Consider the following 5870-nt stretch of genomic DNA (forward strand, 5'->3'; position numbering starts at 1 on the left):
AATGCCCAGGCGTCAGACTTGGACAAGGGGCTGTAGCCTGAACAGATGTTTATAGTGCTGCAAGTGCTACTGTGCGGTGCCACCTGTGACCGATTGTGATCGTGTATCTGCTCTCCTTTCTTTCTCTATCTCTACTTTCCTGTCACTTTGCCTCCCCTCTCTCCCCAGCGCCGGGTAGCAAACCGGATCTTCCCTTCTGGTTAACCTCCCTGCCTTTCCCCTTTCTTCCGTTTCTCTCTCTCTCTCTCCCAGGCGTCGAGCCCATGTAATAAAAGCACTGAGAAAAGCTACTTTTGGGTCACCTGCATGGTATGACATGGGCTCTTCGTAAACATTAGGGTGATGGAAGCATTTACTTGGTGTATTTACATTGACAAAACTCCACCAGCGAATAATTCATTTCATGAAATCAGCTGTTGCTGCCGCGTGTTGAAATTCAGCTTTACCGCTGCGAGCTGCTAGGGCTTCGGCTACGTGCGGATTAAAAGCCGGCAGTACCAGTTTGACGTTTTGTCGTTCCAAGTTGCTCGGATTAAGAGCTCTTGATGTCAAGCCATACCTAGACTTTAGCAGCTGCCATGACTCCTCTTTACGTAAATCTCTCAAATGCTTAAACGAGGCCGTCATTTTGCATTCCGGAAGAACATCATTCCCAGCTAGCACAAAAGAGATATAATAATTCTTATTCACGGATATTTCGCTTTGACCGTCAAAAATCTAGATTGAAGAAGTCAACATCGAGAAGGATTCAATTGGGATGGAAAAATCTTGCTATAAGGCGGATTTTAGAAGACGTTTAAAATCGCTTGTTCTAGCAGCCTACAATTATTGATTTTTTTGTTGTTGTTTTCTTTGTTCTGCTTTTTGGCGGGAAAAACGGACGTTGGTTTTTGCTTTTGCTTCGCCCTGTTAGAAGAGAGTGCAATCAACCCAGGCGGGGGTGTTTGCATTGTGGTGAGTGAGCACTGAAGGGGCAGCCGCTTGCTCTTTATGCTCATAATGAAGTCCACAATAAAGAAGAAAAGTTACGCTGACCTTGCAGACCGTCAGAAGAGGCGTAGAGTTAATGACGAACCGATATCTGCCAGTCGTGTTGCCACGAGTACCGTCCAATAAGTATCATGGTAGGTTAATGAAAGTAGTAACCATGCTTCTAGTGAAGTATCCTCGCCACATGAGGATGCTCAATCCAAGGACAGTTTTCACGAAAGTGACCTTGCCTTGAAAGGAGAAAATGAAGAAGCACATACGCAAGACATTTCTAGAGAATATTTTGTTCCACAAAACGACCCTCCTATGAGCGCGGGCATCGAAAATAGAGGTTCTTCGGACTATGCATCATAATCTGTAGAAAATCAGGCAAGTCTTTGTCCACGTAAATGTGTGGAATTTCAAGGATGGCTTGCATCGTGGGTTACACAAGTCACCGAATTCCGCTTGTCGCAGTTTCTGAACTTCTCCGGAAACAAAGCACCACTTTCGGCGTTGATTTTGTCATCGACGCGAGGACATTGTTGAACAGTCCTCGATACACTTCAACGCGATCTGTCCCTCCTGGCAAATATTGCCAATTTTCTTTGAAGGAAAATTTAGAACGCATGATTTCTGTGTTCCTGAGTGCCTGTGGAGGGTAGATCCCTTGACAACGCTCAGAGAATTTTAAATGACAATGTCAGCCAAGTTGGACTAACGGTTCAAACTGTAAAATGTTTTGTTTGTCGCAGTTTTCGTTTTGTCTGTTTCGTTAACCTGTTTTACTTTGACCGAAAGGAAGAAAAAGACAACGTAGTCTAGTTGCTAGAGAACCAGCTGCTGTGCCCCACGGCAGAGGTTCGATTCCATTACAGGTTGCACATCACTTTTTTGTATTATAAAGCGAGTTAGGAACCTACCTACCTACCGCAAGGTGCCGAGAATGAGGCATTAAAAAGTTCGACTTTTGTTATTTCAAATTATCTTTGTAAGGTGGCGCTAGCATTGTGGTAGCAGCCGCATTTTGTATTTTCTTAGTTAAATTAGCTAGCATTTCTGTGCTTCAGGTACCGAGTACGAAGCCACACTGAGTATTTTTCTGCATTGCACCAGCGTGTGTCGCAAGAGGATGCAGCGCCGCGACGTATCATAGCGGCTACCTGACAAAGCGAGGAGTGGCGTGACGGCTCATCGGCGTCATCGCTTGCGCCGATGCACTGATGCAGTCTGAGCATGGGTGTTCTGTGGTCTGAGCAGCCGAGCTGACTGCGCTCTCCGCGCAGCTTCCCTCCAGATTGCGTAACTTTTGAACCCGCCGTTACATTCACCGTTATTTTTGTCAGGACCAGCCGTTAAGTTCCTGACGCGTATTCGTTCATGAACTGCGGAGCGCCAGACTGCCTTCCACATCTTCTTTGCTCACGTAAGTAGTCACTGCCACTTTGACACCTGTCGTGTTTAATTATTTACGGTTTTCGGGCGGGAGTTTTAGGTGGAAGTTTTAGGCGGTAATGAAGTTTCGCAATGAAAGCGCCTTGATTTGAACTGGAATCTCTAATATTGTTTAAGAGGCATGTTTACGTCTGCGTACGTTTCTTTTATTGTGTGCGTATTCAGGTTTGCCAAAGGTGTCTAAAATTACCTCTGTGACGTTTCGTTGACCATTGATCGTTAGGATGACGATGACATTCCCGTTTGGCGCAGAATGATGAGACGTGCTACGATCTTCGCGTAGCCACAGAATTCTTCCGTCAACGCTCTTGTGCGAGATCACTCGTGTGTTTTTCCGAGCGTGAAAGATGCCCGCGAATACACGCAAAATTGCCGAACGACTGGCCGCTCGAGGCAGTTTGCGTGTATTGGCAGGCATGTTTCACACTTGGAAAAACACTTTATGTAGCTCATATTGAGAAACAGAAAGCGGTATCAGGGGTTTCTCATGTTGCTTTACAGTCTTCTCATTGACACTTTTCATCTAACTATAGTAAGTGAGAAGTTAATCAATTAATTAGAACTAATTATCTAACTAGGCGGAATGCAAAGAATAATCTGAGTATCTCCAACATTACCTTGGTTCTGTCCTGGTACGTGGCACTTGCATATTTTTAGTATGGCTAAAGTTAAATGAAACACCCTGTATGTAGTGCACTGTTGCCTTGTTTTTTGTAACATAATCCGACAGTGTAGCTATTTACAGCATCTTTTTTTAGGATACCTAACATTTTTTGGCTTCAGTCATGCAACAAATAAATTTTGAGGTCGCACTGGCGTTTTCTTTTTGCAAGTCTGTGCAGTAACAAAATTCTGTTAAAAAAAGAAAAATTCCAATATACAGTTGTAATAGGCACTGCTGTTACATTATAAACATAGATACTCCGAGTTTATCAGCATAACAATAAAGAGTTTTTTTTTTTTGTAACCCAGTATGCAGGCACATACCTACGTGCAAGAGAGAAGGCGCGTGAGGGTGAAGACACCGATCATGTACCCTCTACAGGTGCCGAAAGGGGCAGACGAAAACGCCGCCGCCCAAAGGGCCACCACGAAACTCCTGAACTCCAAGAACCCAGGTAATTGTTATTTCATATTAAAGTCGTACAAATTAAATTTTCAGCGTGACACATATACAGTCGTATCTCGATAATTCGAACTCGAAGGAGCCCGAAAGTTTGTTCGAATTAAAGGAAGGACTTATTTCTGAAGTATTCGTGCACCACAGCACGACGTACGAATGGAGTCATTATATATCACGGCGCGCAAGCAGATGGCGAGTAGGGGCCACGAGACTGCCCACGTCGGCCAACGCTCGCAGAAAACGATGCTGTAGGGAGCGGGCGGCGCGGGGCGCGCGCGGACATGTCGAAGGTGAGGGAGGAGGGCGTCAGGTAAGCTGATTTGGCTTCAGCAGAGGTGACCCCGTCGCTTCGGTGGCTCCCCTCACTCTCCCTCTCAACTCCCTCGTAGCTCCCCCACCTTCGACTGTCTCCGTGCGCGCCCGCCGCCGGCCCGGCGCCAGCTTAACCCTCTCCCTTTCTTTTCCTGCCGTTGAAGCGAGCGTTGGCCGGACTGGGCCTGCGTCGTTGCTTCCCTCGGCGTCGCAGCCGCAGCGTTGAGACATCGACTCGAACACGCGTGTTACGGCGCGACGACGTAACGGCGACCTTGCCATTTGAGAGAGAGAAATTTACGCCGCGGTTCTTTTTCTTTTATTGCGATAGAAATTATATGGGCACTCCAAGCGCATTTTTGCCGCCGTCGTCGTCGCCGTGATATTCCGTATAAAGTGCAACGGCGATGAAATCGTCGCCGCGCGCCATGTGTGGGTTTTAGTGTGTGGGCACATTTCGGTGTAAGCAATAAATTGCATATGCAAGCACTCTAGATCACAATTGATTTATAAACTGCACGAGCTTAACCTTTAACCCATTGCGTAACTATAAATGTCACCAAGGTCAAAGTTAGTGAAACTGGGTGGAAAATTACGGCTTATGTTCCCACCTTGTGTGTGGATGACTCACTGTTTTTGTAAAAAAAATTCTTTACAAGTGCTTGGCAATGTTATTTATTGTGTGGAGGTTCTCAAACAGGCAAGTCATAGGCGTGCAACATTTTAATGGTTTAATTACAAGCAACTGAAGTTCTTACTGTATATGCTTGAAGCAGCCGTACTGCAAATAGTCGCTGTTACTCAAGGTTGCACTCGTCTGCTGTCTTTTATTATTTAAGGAATCGCAATATATTTGCTCAATTTGAAGTATGCGATGTGTTTGATAGACTGGTGTTTAGGTATATACTCAAGCCTGCGCCATTTCTGAATTGGCTATGTGATCTGTGGCAAATAAAATTGGGGTGGTGTAACAATGCTGTCACACTGAAGCTGTGCCTTTGCAGAGCCGCACTTACCTCTTTTCTCGTACAACATTATCAGAAATGCATTATCTATTCCTTTCTTTGAATGCTAATTGGCACCTACTTCGCACATGTTTAGGAGGCTGCTGTCATCTACCAGTCGCCAACTAGTCAAGACAACAGCCTCCTGAAAGCTAGCAAAATAGCCGACACTTACACTGGTTGGCGATTGTACATGCAACACCTTCAGTTAGATGTAAAGTGTGTCTTCAAGGCAACAGAAGGGAATTTCACTTGTGATCGGTTAATGTTAGAACCATGTTAAAGGTGGAATGCTCGAAAACTGTGTGCTTGGACCAATATATTGTAGTGCTGCCCATTGCCAAGATATATTGCAGTGCTTATTGCCAGTGCATTGAAAAACTATACGTTCACTAAGAAAAGTGTGCTTCAATTAACATACGTTTTACACATGCCTAATGTTTTTGCAGTAAGAAGACCTGCTGAATTAAGGAGCTACAGCCCAGCAGCCTGTTCGAAACCAGGTTTATCAAGGTCGATACCTGTAATGGACGTTACTCGGAGGCACTCATTTAATGTTGATTGCTAGCTTGTCTAGTCGTGTTTACTTGCAATAAAAAATGTTATTGCTTTATGTGTTTCGTGTATTGCACAAGCGCAAACCTGCATGCCACAGGCCGGCGAAACGCCGCACGGGCATGGGGAGAGGGAAGGAAAGGGAGACGAGGGGGGCGCTAGAGGGGAGGGTGAAAGAAAACGGATGTCAAAATCCTGATTGTAGCAGGATTCAATCTGTATTTTTTAAATGCTTCTAATGGTCTTGCAAAATCCCATTTCAAGACAGGATTTTTCGAAACTACTTTAAGCAGGATTCTAGAACTTCTTGCAATAGTCATATCCGCCGGACATTAGCAACGATATACGACCGTTTATCACCTTCTAAACGGACTGCACGGATTTTTTAGTGCGTCTTTCAGACGTTCATTTAGTCTTGGCGAATCGGTATGGAAGCAGTTTTCTATCGCTTT

At 45.1% G+C, this 5870-nt stretch overlaps 1 long non-coding RNA gene across 1 annotated transcript; it reads left to right on the plus strand.

Moving 5' to 3' along the window:
- The first annotated feature begins 2239 nt into the window (after window positions 1-2239).
- LOC125943100 (uncharacterized) lies at window positions 2240-5444 on the plus strand. The gene is made up of 3 exons (XR_007465550.1): window positions 2240-2395; window positions 3404-3542; window positions 5313-5444. It is a non-coding gene; the product is annotated as an uncharacterized LOC125943100 (long non-coding RNA).
- The last annotated feature ends 426 nt before the right edge of the window (window positions 5445-5870 follow it).

This window comes from Dermacentor silvarum, chromosome 2 (genome assembly GCF_013339745.2).
Source record: "Dermacentor silvarum isolate Dsil-2018 chromosome 2, BIME_Dsil_1.4, whole genome shotgun sequence".
NCBI classification, from domain to species: Eukaryota; Metazoa; Arthropoda; class Arachnida; order Ixodida; family Ixodidae; genus Dermacentor; species Dermacentor silvarum.